This window comes from Lithobates pipiens, unplaced genomic scaffold (genome assembly GCF_037356315.1).
Source record: "Lithobates pipiens isolate NorthernLeopardFrog02 unplaced genomic scaffold, aLitPip1_a1.2 Scaffold_22, whole genome shotgun sequence".
NCBI classification, from domain to species: Eukaryota; Metazoa; Chordata; class Amphibia; order Anura; family Ranidae; genus Lithobates; species Lithobates pipiens.
In genome coordinates this window covers 93,144,210-93,160,814 of record NW_027507784.1, presented here as the reverse complement: position 1 = coordinate 93,160,814, position 16,605 = coordinate 93,144,210, and the positions used below count along the sequence as shown (strand labels likewise).

The 16,605-nt window shown below is 43.6% G+C and overlaps 1 protein-coding gene across 1 annotated transcript in view; it reads right to left on the bottom strand.

The window, feature by feature from the left end:
- LOC143923952 (bile salt export pump-like) overlaps nt 1–16,605 on the bottom strand; it is a 156,933-nt gene that overhangs the window by 75,526 nt on the left and 64,802 nt on the right. The window lies entirely within an intron of this gene.

Below are 16,605 nucleotides of genomic sequence, written 5' to 3'. Positions count from 1 at the left end.
TTATCATTATTTCCAGACTGTTATCGATTGGAGGTGATATGCATATGCTCATTGTAATCACATTTCAATTGATCATTTTATGATGATTTCCTACTATATGTACAACCACTATTTTTTTTCAATAAAAAGATTTATTTAAAAAAAAAAAAAAAAAAAAACGTAATGCAATAAATAAATACAGAAAGAACAATTGCAGCAATATTTTTGACCATACAAACAACCGTAATGTGTTTTTTATACTCAGCAGCCTCCCACAATAATCAGGTGAAAAAAATTGTGAGATTTGCTAAAATACACAACAATAATATCCCAAAAAGTGCTCAGTGAAAGCTGTATATATAAAGCTCAATAAATGTCTCATGAAGTTCCAGATGCCTCTAAAAAGGTGACTTTTGTGTTCACATAAATCCAGTGACTTCTATGCTCGTGCCCCTTTTGGGTCCCCACTCACCACATTCCTATCCCCCTAAGGGGTTACGGGCATGTAGTATCTCCGCCTGTGTACGTCTTATATCGAATACTTCCACCTCCTTGTTGTGTGGTTGGTACCCAGATGGTGCTTCTTTTCAAATGGTGATCATCGGGCAGATGTTTCCTCAGAAGGAAAAAAGACCAATCCTCAATAGTGTAATATGTTCGTCACCACAGGATAAAAACGTTGGCAGACAGTCCCCAAAAATTGTGTATGGATTTGTATGTTTATATATCCAACGCAAAAAAATATATTGTTTAAAAAGCTTTTTAATGATTTAAATGCCAAAAATTGTTATTCACAAATCCAAAAAATCACAAAATAAATAAAATTGAAAATTCATAAAAAATGTATTAAATTAAAAATATATATATTCTTCATCAAAATAATATTTATATATGTGGCCCCAAAGCTGGCATATAAGATCAGAATCAAAAAGATATATATATGACCACTGTGTATGGCTACATAAGGCTCTCTATAGGAGCCAGATGGTACATGCCATATTTATACTCAAATGTCTGTATAAACAATAGCCATATCTATGCAAGCAGCTCAGAGTGAAAGATCAAAGTTAAAAATAAAAAATAATAATAAAGCAATAGGCTTAAGAAAAAAACTTTGCGCCGTAGCAGGGAGATCGTGGAGGAGTAGCGTGCGTTCCAGCTGCGCTCCACGAACTCAGTGGACCGGAAGTGACGTCGTGTGTGTGACTCCGTTGTATGCATTTCGTCATAGACATCCTCAGCAACGGTGCCACGCCCCTAGAGATGGACGAATTTCCTGGCGGGGCGTTTCGCGAACGCGAACTGCGACTGCGTCCGGAAGTTCTTGAACCGCAAAGTTTGCGGTGGGCCCCATTGACTTCAATGGCAGGCGAACTTTGAAAACCTACAGGTCATATTTCCAGCCACAAAATAATTACTAGCTGTGCAAACATAGTCCCAGTGAATCTGGGATCAACAACTACAAGCATTCTTTTTTTATATGTGAAATATTGACAATTCAGGAAAGGTCAGGGTACGCTATGAAGAGGGTGCAGAAGATGATCACCAGCACCGTGATACAGAACACTGACACCAGCACCGTGATATAGAGCACTGACACCAGCACTGTGATATAGAACACTGACACCAGCACCGATACTAGCAACACGCTGCTGGGCACCAAAAATATGACACCACTCAACCTCTTCAACCGGGAGGGGAGGGGGGGGGGTACGGGCATATAGTACAGTGTGCTTTTTTTGTACAAGGAAGTGAGCCAAATCTAGAAAAAAGGTCTGTGTGCTTGATTAAATAAATTGTTTATAGAGATATACATGGTCTACTGGTCACATGTGTTGAATTCCTCCGAGATCCATGCCTCATTCATTTTTTATAAATGTGAGGTAGTCAACACTGTCGTGAGCTAGGCGAGTGCACTTATCGGTCACGCTGCGCTGAATATCCTTTCGGACAGGACACTGGAGGAGGGGCAAGCCAACAGTTCCATTGAAAACTGGGCAAGCTCTGGCCAGAGGTCAAGCCTGCCCACCCAGTAGTCCAGGGGTTCATCACTCCTCAGAGCTTCCACATCGGCCGTTAACCCGATGTAGTCGGACATCTGTCGGTCTTGGCGTTCCCTGATGCTGGATCCGGATGACACCTGTTGATGGGTTGGCTGAAAGAATGACCTCATATCAGAAGTCACCAACACATCTTCAAACCGCCCTCTTCTTGCAGGCGCTGTTGGATTGGTACCCGCAACTCTTTCTCTGGGAGTGGGAATTGCTCCTCTGCCAGCAAAAGCAGAATGCAGCATTTCTCGAAGCAAGGCCTGGAAGAGCTCCATTCTGACAGCCCTCTGTGATGGTGGTAACATTTCCGTCTTTTTGTGTTTGTACCGGGGGTCTAAGTACGTTGCCACCCAGTACTGGTCCTTGACCCTTATGCTTTTTATACAAGGGTCCCTGTTAAAACACTGGAGCATGAAGGCCCCCATTTGCACTAAACTGGAAGTGGTGCGGTGGCCAGGCTCCTGCTCATCATCCAGGATAATGTCGTCCTCCTCGTTCTCCTCTCCCCATCCACGCACAACAATAGGGATCCCAGAAAGGCTTAAAGCATGATCTTCTTGCTCCTCCTCATCCGCCCCGGCACCATCCTCCTCTGACTCCTCTTCAGACTCCTGTTGTAGACTTGTCTCAGATAGAGTAGGCCCCCCTGGGAATTCATCCAGCATTGCGACTTCCTGCTCCTGCTTCTCCATGGCTTGATCAATGACACGACGCAATGCACGCTCCATAAAGAAGGCATAAGGTACCATGTCACTGATGGCGCCATGGCTATGACTGACCAATTTGGTGATCTCATCAAATGGCCGCAGAAGTCTGCATGCGTTGCGCATGAGCAGCCACTGGCATGGTGAAAAAATAAACAGCTCCCCAGAACCTGTTCTGCCGCAGAGTTCATACAGGTAGACGTTAACTGCACATTTCTGCTGGAGCAGCCTATCAAGCATATAGAAGGTTGAGTTCCATTGCGTCGGGCAATCGCAAACAAGACATCTGACCAGCAGATTGTGTCGCCGCTGAATGTCAGCAAGGCGAGCCATGGCCGTGTAAGATCTTCTGAAATGGGCCGAGATTTTTCTTGCCTGCCGCAAGATGTCCTGGACCCCAGGGTATTTGACAACGAATCGCTGCACGACCAAGTTTAAAAAGTGTGCCATGCATGGCATGTGTGTAATTTTTGCCTGTTTCAATGCGCTAAGCAGATTGGCACCGTTGTCACACAGCACTTTACCAACTGTCAATGGAATTTTAATTTTCTGCTAAACAAATTAAAAAAAACGAAAATTTTGAAAAAAAATCGTTTTTTTTGTTTCTGTTACAAAACGTTGTAAATAAGTGAGTTTTCTCCTTCAGTAAGGGGCACTCATATGGCGGCACTGATGGGCACCGATGAGTTGGCACCAATGAGGTGGCACTGATGAGGTGGTACTGATGGACACTGACGATGGACACTACTATGCGGCACTGATAGGCGGCACTGATGGGCACTCATAGGTGGCATTGATATTCAGCACTGATGGGTACACATAGGTGGCAATGATGGGCACTGAAAGGTGGTGCGGATGGGCACTGATAGGCAGCACAAATGAGCACTGATATGCGGCATGGATGGGCACTAATAGGTGGCATTTATATGCAGCACTGATGGGGGCACATAGGTGGCACTGATGGGCACTGACAGGCAGTGCAGATGGCCACTGATAGGCAGCACAGATGGGCATAGGTAGGTGGCACAGATGGGCATGGGTGGACACTGATAGGTGGCACTGATGAACACTAATTGATGGTACGAATAGATGCCAATCAGTGCCAAACAATAATGCCTGCCAATCAGTGATACCCATTGTGGGCACTGATTCGCATCCATTGTGGGCACTGATTGACATCCCTGGTGGTCTAGGGTGGCATACCTGGTGGTGACATCCCTGGTGGTCCTAGTGATGTCCATGGTGGTCCTAGGGGTGTCCCTTGTGGTCCAGTGTGGGCATCCTCATGGGGGCTGTGATAATCAATCAGCGCAGATCCTCTCTGTGAGAGGAGCAGTCAATCAGCTCTCCTCTACTCGTGTCTGACAGACACGAGTGAGGAAAAACCGATCAAGGGTTCTTCCTGTTTACACTGTGATCACCCATGATTGAACACGGCTGATCACATGGTAAAGAGTCTCCATTGGAGACTCTTTAGCAAGATCGGTGTAGTGGTGTGTCAGACTGACACACAGCACCACCAATCGCCGCGATGCTTGCCCCCACCACGGGCGAACAGCGGCTATTATTATCCTCTGGATGTCATATGACTTCCGGTCAGGATATTGAAGCCACTTTGCCCCGTCATTTTGCTATATAGCGAGCGGCAAGTGATTAATAAAAATAAAAATAAAATAACAAACATTTAATACTTACCTGCTTTGTGCAATGGTTATGCACAGAGCAGCCCAAATCCACTTCTCAGGTCCCTGGCTGGAGCTCCTGGCTCCTCCTCTTCTCTGAGTGCCCCTATAGTAAGCAGCTTGGTATGGTATCGTATCGCTTGGTATCGTGCATGCTTGCTCCCGAGCCCTGCACTGTGTGTCCATAAGACACACAGGAGCTGATATAATAAAGGCAAATCCCCTGTGCACTACAAGTGCACTGCAAGTCCATTTGGAAGTGCACTTGGAAGTGCTGAAATGAGAGGAAGATGAGGGGAAGATCTGAAATGAGAGGAAGCTCTGCTGATTTTATCATCCAATCACGTGCAAGCAAAAATACAGTTTTTTTTATATTCCCTGCATGTCACTCTCAGATCTACAGGGACTGCATTTCCAAGTGCTCTTCCAAGTGCACGTGCATTGCACTTGTAGTGCACAGTGGAATTGCCTTTAGTAAATAAAACCCATTGAACAGGGCTTGGCCCCAATTTAGAACCACTGTAAGTTGTTATACTGGGTACATTACAATAATATAGTATTTTCTCCATAGAGTCTTTAATGTAAAGTTTTTGTTTCTTTGCATTGATTCATTTTTGTTATCTTTTGTAAAACAATTTAAGAAAGCTTCACTACAATTTTCTTTCAAAATCAAATCAATATTATTTTTTATTCAGTATGTTTTAATTTTGTTGTAAAAAGAGGTACGAATGCAGTGTACATGCAGATACCCAATAGCAAAGTAACCAACGTATCAACAATTATTGATCCTATCAATGTAATAAAAGGTTCGGAAAGATATCTTTCATGGGACTTTGTTGTAGCAATGGAAATCACAACTGGAATATATAAAAAAAAATTATCTTTATTAACATTTATTATTATTTTCTTATTCAAAAAATAGTTTTTTTATACATTCCAATTGTGCGGTTTCTATCGCTGCAACAAAGTCGCATGGGAGATATCTTTCCAATGGTTTACTAGGGACAGAAAAAAGAAAAACACAAAGGAAAAAAGGGGGAGGAAGGGTTAGGAGGAGGTAAGGGAGAGGTGAATAGAGGAGCAAGGAAGAGGGATGCGGGGGTGTGAAAAAGAAATATTATTCTAATCTATTGTCATGGGGCTTCTAAACAGCATGCGGCCTATAGGTCGGCGCCTACTCTACTTATTTGGTAATCCGCCACTGCAAGGATGTTTCCCGTGCTTAGAACTGTCCCTGCACAAAGTCTCATTTCGCAAGGAAAAAAAGTATTTTAAAATCACTTTCCATTGTCGGCTCCCGTAATACAGAGAACGCTCAATGAGTGTTTTCTGTATTAGCCGACAATTCATTCATTGATAAAAAAAAAAAGCGTGGGGGTTCCCCTAAATTCAATTACCAGGCCCTTCAGGTCTGGTATGGATATTAAGGGGAACCCCGCATCAAATTTTAAAAAAAATTGCCGTGGGGGTCCCCCTAAAAATCCATACCAGACCCTTTATCCGAGCACGCAACCTGGCAGGCCGCAGGAAAAGAGGGGGGGACGAGAGAGCGCCCCCCTCCTGAACCATACCAGGCCACATGCCCTCAACATTGGGAGCATGCTTTGGGGGTCTGTACCCCCTTACCATTTCAAACAGGGGGGGCAGCATCTGGGGGTCCCCTTTTTAAATGTTTTAAAATTTTGATGCGGGGTTCCCCTTATTATCCATACCAGACTTGAAGGGTCTGGTATGGATATTTGGGGGACCCCCACGTCAATTTTTTTTTTTTTATTTGACACGGGGTTCCCCTTAATATCCATACCAATCCTGAAGGGCCTGGTAATTGAATTTAGGGGAACCCCCACGCTTTTTTTATCAATTAATGAATTGTCGGCTAATACAGAGAACACTCATTGAGTGTTCTCTGTATTACGGGAGCCGACAATGGAAATTGATTTTAAAAGACTTTTTTTCCTTGCAAAATTACACTTTGTGCAGGGACAGTTCTAAGCACGGGAAACATGCGCCCCTTCACAGGCATACTATAGACACCCCCCAGGTCCGAAATTTAAATATTACACTTTTATTTTTTCACTTTAATCATTATTAAAATCACTGCTCCTGAAAAAACGGCCCCAAACACTTTTTAGGACAGTAACTTGCATATTAGCCTTTAAAATTAGCACTTTAGATTGTGAACGTTCGAGTCCCATAGACTTTAATAGGGTTCTAAAGTTCACACAAAGTATAGGTCTGTTCGCAGGTTCTGGTGCGAACCAAACGGGGGGTGTTCGGCTCATCCTTAGTCTAGTGTGATCTCTGTGGTTGAAAAGAAAACCTGCTTTGCAGACATTAGGGCAGAGGTGTCCAACCTGTGGTCCAGAGGCCACTTACGGCCCCAGGCGGTTATGAATGCGGCTTAACAGAAAATAGTAAACTTAAAAAACAAAGTTAAAGCAAAGGTCCACCCTAAAGTGGACCTTCCGCTCATTGGAATCCCCCCCCCCTCCGGCGCCACAATTGGCACCTTTCAGGGGGGAGGGGGGTGTAGGTACCTGTACAGTACAGGTATCTGCACCCACTTCCGGCGTAGATTCTGCAGAAGGTACGCCCCTTTCCGCAGAATCGACACCCCTTTACGAAAGTCCCCCGCTGCCTGCTGGGTAACACACGGATCCCAGAGACAGTGGGGACCATCCTTATTGCGCAGCGCGACTCGTGCATGCGCAGTAGGGAACCGGGAAATGAAGCCGAAAGGCTCCACTTCCTGATTCCCATACCCAAGATGGCGGCGGCAGCACCCGAGAGACGATCTAGAGATCGGCTTCAGGTGACGACATCGCGGGCGCGCTGGGCGGGTAAGTGTCACTATTTTAAAAGTCAGCAGCTGCAGTATTTGTAGCTGCTGGCTTTTAAAAAAAAAAAAACGGCGGACTCCCAGCGGACTCCGGCTTTAAGGCCGCGTACACACGGGCGGACTGTTCGCCCAACCTTGTCCACTGAACAGTGTTTGGGCGGACAGTCCGCTCGTGTGTGGGCTTTCAGCGGACAGTTTCAGCGGACAGTTTGACGGACAAATTCTTTCGGAAATTCCGAAAAACTGTCCGCTGAAACTGTGTTTGAGCGAACAGTCCGCCCGTGTGTAGGCTACTTTCGAAATGAGCAAACTGTTCCCGCTCTGAGGAAAGTCCGCTCATTTCGAGCGCGTGTGAAGGTAGGCGGGGCCCGCGACGGAGACGTCGCGGGCTCCGCCGCCTGGAATGGGCTTAAAGGGGAACCCCAACGCCGAAAAAAATCGGCGTGGGGGTTCCCCCAAAGTCCACAACAGACCCTTGTCCGAGCACGCTACCCGGCCGGCCAGGAAAGGGGGGCGAGCGAGCAGGCGGTGGCCCGGTCTTCTGTCGCCGCTGTCGCCGTCGCCGCCTTCCGTTCTTCTTCTTCTTCTTGTTCTTCTTCTTCTTCCCCAGGAGATGTTGACACGTCGATCTCTCCGGCCGGAATGCCAGAGCCGCGCTGTGCGGTCACTTATATAGTGACAATGGGGCGGTGTCACATGGTATATGTCACATGGGTTGGTCACATGGGTTGATGTCACATGGGGACTATGACATCGTAAGGGGGCGGGGTCACCATGTGACCAACCCATGTGACATATACCATGTGACACCGCCCCATTGTCACTATATAAGTGACCGCACAGCGCGGCTCTGGCATTCCGGCCGGAGAGAGCGACGTGTCAACATCTCCTGGGGAAGAAGAAGAAGAACAAGAAGAAGAAGAAGAAGAAGAACGGAAGGCGGCGACGGCGACAGCGACAGCGGCGACAGAAGACCGGGCCACCGCCTGTAAAAGAGCTACAAGAAGGCGCGGTGGCCCGGCAGAAGAACCGAAGGCGGCGACAGAAGAACGGAAGGCAGCGGCGACAGAAGACCGGGCCACCGCCTGTAAAAGAGCTACAAGAAGGCGCGGTGGCCCGGCAGAAGAACCGAAGAGGGGGACAAGACCCCCGAAGTCGGGAGAAGAGGCCGGCGGCGGGGAGGAAGAAAGCCGGGCTCCTCCGCTAGTAAAAGAGCTACACGAAGATAGCGGAGGAGTCCGGCGAGAAGACCCCCGAAGACGGAAGCCCCCCGGAGCTGTGCAATAAAATATTTTTTCTCTGTGTTGTGTTTTTTTTTGTACTTTATTTCACAGGTGAATGGGTAGGGGTACATTGTACCCCATACTCATTCACATAGGGTGGGGGGCCGGTATCCGGGGGCCCCCTTCTTAAAGGGGGCTCCCGGATTCCGATAAGCCCCCCGCCCGCAGACCCCGACAACCAACGGCCAGGGTTGTCGGGAAGAGGCCCTTGTCCTCATCAACATGGGGACAAGGTGCTTTGAGGTGGGGGGGCCGCGTGGCCCCCCCTTCCCCAAGGCACCCCCCCATGTTGAGGGCACGTGGCCTGGTACGGCTCAGGAGGGGGGGCGCGCTCGCTCGCCCCCCTTTCCTGGCCGGCCGGGTAGCGTGCTCGGACAAGGGTCTGTTGTGGACTTTGGGGGGACCCCACGCCGATTTTTTTCGGCGTTGGGGTTCCCCTTTAAGTCCATTCCAGGCGGCGGAGCCCGCGACGTCTCCTTCGCGGGCCCCGCCTACCTGTACACGCGCTCGAAATGGGCGGATTTGCCTCCGCCTTACGTGGGCGAGTCCGTTCATTTCAAAAGTTGAGCGAACTGTTTGGCAAACAGTTCGCTGAAACAGTCCGCTCAAAAAGTGCCGTGTGTGGCCATGTCCGTCCATGCTAATTTTGAGCGGACTGTTTGCCGAAACTGTTTGACAAACAAAGTTGGGCGAACAGTCCGCCCGTGTGTACGCGGCCTAACACAACACATGCAGCCAAAGAAAAAATGACAGTGGGGGTTATTTACTAAAGGAAAATCCACTTTGCCCTGCAAGTGTACTTGAAAGTAAAGTCGCTGTAGATCCGAGGGGGACATGCAAGGAAAATAAAAAACAGCATTTTAGCTTGCACATGATTGGATGATAAAATAAGCATAGCTTCCACTCATTTCAGATCTACCCCTCAGATTTAGCGCGACGGCAAAGTGGATTTGCCTTTCATAAATAACCCCCAGTGTCTCTTTACTGGACTTTTCTATGTTTTATCTTCTCAAAGAAAAATCTCCCATTCTTCACAATCACGCCTTATTCATGTCATCATTTTTCAGCAGAACCTATATTTGTGAGCAACTATTTTCAAGGATGAAGCACATGAAGGGCAAACTTAGAACCAAAATATCCAATGAGCACTTTGAGAATTCATTCAGAATTGCTACTACATCCATCCAACCAGCTACCGATGTGTTAGTTTATCACATGTCGCACTAGTTTTATGTTGCTCTCTTTTACTTTTACAATAAAAAATCTATATCAGTGACCTGTAACTTGTGATCTGCTTAACTTTTTGTGCTCATCAACTAGCCTTGTTCATAGCATATTTTATGTGTGGTCCAAGACCATTCCTTTTCTTCCAAGGTGGCCCAGGAAGGTCAAAAGGTTGAACAACACTGCATTATGTGGTTACAGCGGAGATCCAGCCTCTAAAAGTCAGTAACCACAAATACTGTAGCTGCTGACTTTTAATAAGGAACTTACCTGTCTAGGGAGCCCGCAATTCCATTGGCTCGGGTGCAGGTGCCACCATTGCAACTAAGGGAAACCAGCAGCCGGTTTCCTGCTGCACATGCGTGACTTGTTCTGCACTTTCTGAATGGCCCCATCGTCTTCTGGAACACACACAGGTCCCAGAAGGCAGCGGTGGGGGTGAGGGGGAGGGTTCGAGGCAGAAGAGAAAATTACATACACACGGCGAGGTTAGGACACCAGGGATTTCAAATAAAGGAAGCAATACAAAGAGAACATAATACTTTCTCATACAGCAGCCGCATATTAGGAATATGAAGTGTTGGGGTAACAAACACTTTAGGCATGCATGCAGGAGAGTGTGCTTAGCTGAAAAACCCCTTCCTCCTCTTCTCCCCTACCGAAGACTCCTGGGATGTATGACATCATTGGCCTTGCCAAGAAACCAGGAAGTAACTAAAGAAATATAGAAAAAATGTTTAAAACAAGTAAATATGAAATACGTTCCCATTTATTTACCAATGCTAGCAGCATGAGGATTAAATGGTTCTTAATTATAGGTTACTGGCGCTACCTCCAACCAACTTATTCCAATACCACTATTTATTTCCTCAAACTTTTATGTCTATTACCTCAACCTGTCCCCAGGGACTACGTGAATTGAACCCGTGTTCCGTGTTTTAATTCAGCACCACCCCACTTATCCAACACCTCAAACTCAAACCAAAAGTGATTAAGCACCACTTTATATCTCCTCTACTAGGTGAGCTGATACCACTTATTCTACATATAATTTCATTAGTACTTCAAATCAAAAAATGTAAGTATAAGTGAAAAAGTGATAAATGATTAATAAAAACCTCTACCGCAAAAAAACCAAAACCAAAAATTTTTAAAAAAAATCCAAACAAAAAAGACAAAAAAAACATAAAAAACCCAAAAAAGAAGGTAAAAAAACAGAAAAAAACCCCAAAAAAAGGGGGGAGAGAAAAAGCTTCCAGGTGTTATATAGTGCAAACACTTCCTAACTGGGAAGCAAAACTACCTTCAATTTTTGTACAAATTACTTGTGCTAATTATTAAATATCCCAAATATCCCTTCATTAGTAAATGTGAAAAATATAAAGAAATATATAAAAAGTCCGATTACATCCAGTGATATATGTACCAATCCAAAACCATATAAAATTGTGAAAGGATCAATAAGGCAAATATATATACAAAATAACCAGTGTATGTATCATAAAAATATTTCAGTCCACAGTGAGTCTTCTATAGCCGTATCAATGTGCCATTACACCTCTTCAAAATACAGGAAAGGTGACTTTCGTGAGAGTGCCTGCGCTTTATTAGTGACTTTCGTGCTTGTTCCCCCTCAAGGATCCCCACTCACCAGATCCATTCACCCCCTAAGGGGTTATACGCCCATAATCTGTATCCCGTTTGTCCGGAGATTCCACCAACTAGTTGTGTCTTCAGCGGATCCTTCTCAGGGTTTTTTGTAAAGAGATGCAGGTAGATCCTTATATCCACTAGTAATTCCTCAAATAAAAGAAAATTCCCTCATGGTGTAGTATTTTTGATTATACTTGGGAAAGAGGGGAGAACAGTCTGATATTCTTCTTTAAGGCAGGTATTTTTAATTATGTAGAAACAGTAGGAGGCTAGTATCCACTTAAAAAAATGCTTTATTACCAAAAACTTTATACAACACTGTATGCAAAACAAGGGTTTTTTTTATGCAAGATGCAGTTTAACAAACCATACATCAGCATACACCGTATATGAATTGTATTATACGGCTAACAAAAAAATAACCAACCCTTTTCAGCAAAAAAAGAAAAACAATATATCTTTAAAAAATGTAAGATCGCTGCTGAGGACGTCTCTGACGAAACGCGTACAGCGTCATTACGCACACACGTCACTTCCGGTGCGCCAGACCCGCTGGAACGCAGCCTGGAGCGCACGCCGAGCGTTCAGGGGAATTGCATCGCGGCGGACCGGCTAGTTTGAATACTTGGGCTGAAGAAAGCGAGCCCAATAACAACCTTTCAAATCCTTTTAACCTTTATGGTTTTTTCATCCTATATTGGCTGTTTTCACCTACATAGCCCCATTCTTAACCTACTTAAGCCTGGTAAACGGTCCCCTGGGGAGACCATCATCTAACTCCATTGCAGTAAGGGGACTCTAGCACTGGGGGAATAGGGCTTTTTTGGGACGAAGTGCAGTTATTGCTGCAAGGGCTGTAGGTGACTTTGGATTTTATTTTTATTTTACATTTTTTACTCTTACAATTTGTGGATTTTTTGGTATATATATATATATTTTTTGCACTCCGGAATCAGTGCGTTATATTTATTTTTATCTTTTTGGTTTGTATTTTTGTTTTTATTTTACATTTTTTAAAGATATATTGTTTTTCTTTTTTTGCTGAAAAGGGTTGGTTCTTTTTTTAGAAAAAAGAAAGAACTGCGCTAACCACGAATACCCAAAGTGAGTAGGGTATGTATATGTGCCAGACCCACAATATGGGTCTTAGTATCTTAATGTCTCTAAGACCACCTCCAAAATATAGTGCAAACCATATACAGATAAGTGCAATAAAATACAAAAACAAACCATAAATGCGTGTCAATAGTGTGAATTCCCCAAACACAATATGAGTATATCAAACTCAGTGCATATACCTCTAGAAAATAAAAAATAGAATAGAATATGAAAAAAATGTTTACAATTTTTTTCCATAAATGAACTATCAGAAAAAAAGATTGTATTTAGAGACACTCTATATAATGTCCATATAGTCATATATCAAAAAATAATAATAGAATGTCCATATAGTAAACGAACACCAGTGAAGTAAAACTTCAAGTGGAGTACAGCAGTGAAGACCAAACTTCAAACAGCTGAGTTATAAGTACACAAATTAATAATCTTCTCCAAAGATGTACTGTGCCGAATGAGTGAATTGGCTCCTTACCAGATCCAAGCGACCCCCCGTTACAGAGGGTCACCACAGGCGACAATAGTCAAAGGATATCCGGATAGCGATTCCTCCTCAAGCGATCCTGAATCTTTCACGCGATAGGGTTATGGCTGTTATTCCACATATCACTCCCAACTCAACGTGGTATCACATAGGGAAAAACATAGGCCCCTGGACGACGTAAATTATTACGAAACGCGTAGGGCGGTGCGAACGTGTCGACGTCACCCCAGTCGTGTTCGTTCTTTTTGGACCAGGAAGGACGGGTCGGTTTCTGCGTTGGCGTGCATCCGGCCGGTGCACGCTTCTGTTTTGAACCTGCTTTTAAAGTCTTTTATGTAAGTGTATACGTTCGTTTTTGCAAATTAAAGTCATTTGGTTTTACACTATCTGGAGCCTATGTTTTTCCCTATGTGATACCACGTTGAGTTGGGAGTGATATGTGGAATAACAGCCATAACCCTATCGCGTGAAAGATTCAGGATCGCTTGAGGAGGAATCGCTATCCGGATATCCTTTGACTATTGTCGCCTGTGGTGACCCTCTGTAACGGGGGGTCGCTTGGATCTGGTAAGGAGCCAATTCACTCATTCGGTGATGGGAAAAGCACAGTACATCTTTGGAGAAGATTATTAATTTGTGTACTTATAACTCAGCTGTTTGAAGTTTGGTCTTCACTGCTGTACTCCACTTGAAGTTTTACTTCACTGGTGTTCGTTTACTATATGGACATTCTATTATTATTTTTTGATATATGACTATATGGACATTATATAGAGTGTCTCTAAATACAATCTTTTTTTCTGATAGTTCATTTATGGAAAAAAATTGTAAACATTTTTTTCATATTCTATTCTATTTTTTATTTTCTAGAGGTATATGCACTGAGTTTGATATACTCATATTGTGTTTGGGGAATTCACACTATTGACACACATTTATGGTTTGTTTTTGTATTTTATTGCACTTATCTGTATATGGTTTGCACTATATTTTGGAGGTGGTCTTAGAGACATTAAGATACTAAGACCCATATTGTGGGTCTGGCACATATACATACCCTACTCACTTTGGGTATTCGTGGTTAGCGCAGTTCTTTCTTTTTTCTTTTTTTCTATTTCTGTTTGGTGTATTCTTGGTGTACATTTGAATTGCAGCTTCCGTTCAATACCATTTGTATTCCGTAGCGCAGTTTTTCCCTTTTTTTCGTTCCTTTTGGTTCTTTTTTTGTTAGCCGTATAATACAATTCATATACGGTGTATGCTGATGTATGGTTTGTTAAACTGCATCTTGCATAAAAAAAACCCTTGTTTTGCATACAGTGTTGTATAAAGTTTTTGGTAATAAAGCATTTTTTTAAGTGGATACTAGCCTCCTACTGTTTCTACATAATTAAAAATACCTGCCTTAAAGAAGAATATCAGACTGTTCTCCCCTCTTTCCCAAGTATAATCAAAAATACTACACCATGAGGGAATTTTCTTTTATTTGAGGAATTACTAGTGGATATAAGGATCTACCTGCATCTCTTTACAAAAAACCCTGAGAAGGATCCGCTGAAGACACAACTAGTTGGTGGAATCTCCGGACAAACGGGATACAGATTATGGGCGTATAACCCCTTAGGGGGTGAATGGATCTGGTGAGTGGGGATCCTTGAGGGGGAACAAGCACGAAAGTCACTAATAAAGCGCAGGCACTCTCACGAAAGTCACCTTTCCTGTATTTTGAAGAGGTGTAATGGCACATTGATACGGCTATAGAAGACTCACTGTGGACTGAAATATTTTTATGATACATACACTGGTTATTTTGTATATATATTTGCCTTATTGATCCTTTCACAATTTTATATGGTTTTGGATTGGTACATATATCACTGGATGTAATCGGACTTTTTATATATTTCTTTATATTTTTCACATTTACTAATGTAGGGATATTTGGGATATTTAATAATTAGCACAAGTAATTTGTACAAAAATTGAAGGTAGTTTTGCTTCCCAGTTAGGAAGTGTTTGCACTATATAACACCTGGAAGCTTTTTCTCTCCCCCCTTTTTTTGGGGGTTTTTTCTGTTTTTTTACCTTCTTTTTTGGGTTTTTTATGTTTTTTTTGTCTTTTTTGTTTGGATTTTTAAAAAAAAAATTTGGTTTTGGTTTTTTTGCGGTAGAGGTTTATTAATCATTTATCACTTTTTCACTTATACTTACATTTTTTGATTTGAAGTACTAATGAAATTATATGTAGAATAAGTGGTATCAGCTCACCTAGTAGAGGAGATATAAAGTGGTGCTTAATCACTTTTGGTTTGAGTTTGAGGTGTTGGATAAGTGGGGTGGTGCTGAATTAAAACACGGAACACGGGTTCAATTCACGTAGTCCCTGGGGACAGGTTGAGGTAATAGACATAAAAGTTTGAGGAAATAAATAGTGGTATTGGAATAAGTTGGTTGGAGGTAGCGCCAGTAACCTATAATTAAGAACCATTCCATGAAAGCAGGTTGTCAATGCAGCCTGTGCACACTAGGGTGGCAGCAACCTCATAAAATCAGAGAAAACTCCTAATAAACCTTTTAGGATAAAGAATTAGAAAGTAGAATTGTAACCAATAAACATCATAAAAAAATCATATAAAATACAAGGTTACAGGTATAAATTAACACCTATATATATTCCTGCTGGCCAGAACCCATTCCATAGCGCGGTTTCACCTGCTTAATCCAGCATGAGGATTAAAGGTAGTCAATTTTGATTGGTAGAGTGAAGTTCCACTTTAAGCACTGACCGATCTTAGTTTTTATTCCAACAGTCTTAAAATTTTGAAGGGGACTAGCCATGGCCTTATTCTATGTATAGTACTATATAAATAAACTTTCATGCAAAGGGATGAAGAGAGTATGGAGTAGAGAATAGATGATAAGCCAAGCAGACACCAAACATGGTGGAGTGACCATCCAGAAGGAGGTAAACGAAAATATCTCCCAGAGTGGCCCAGTGTACAGAGCTAAGCTGTACTTCACTGACATTCCTCATTACCTTAACCACTTAACAACCGACCCATAGCCGATTAACGGCTACAGGGCGGTTGTTTAACTCTGAGAGGCCGTTAATTAATGGCCTCCCAGAATTCTGCTCTTGCGCGCTCTCTGGGGCGCACACTCGGGTCCATCACGGATCACGGTAAACTACCGCTCATTGCGGCCGTTTACCATGTGATCGCTCTGTCAAATGATGGAGTGATCACTTGTAAACAAACCAGCGTCATTTTATGACGCCGGTTCCTCCCTCCCCTCTCTGTACCGATCGGTACAGCGGAGGGGGAAGAGATCAGTGTCAGCAGCGCTGTGGGCTGCATCTGCAGTGCCCACATAGCTGCTCACCGAATTTAATCCCTCAATACCCTGGCAATACTCTGCAATACCAGCCAATACTCTGCAATACCCGCCAATACTCTGCAATACCAGACAATACTCTGAAATACCCGCCAATACTCTGCAATACCAGACAAAACTCTGAAATACTCGCCAATACTCTGCAATACCAGCCAATACTCTGCAATACCAGCCAATACTCTGCAATACCCACCAAT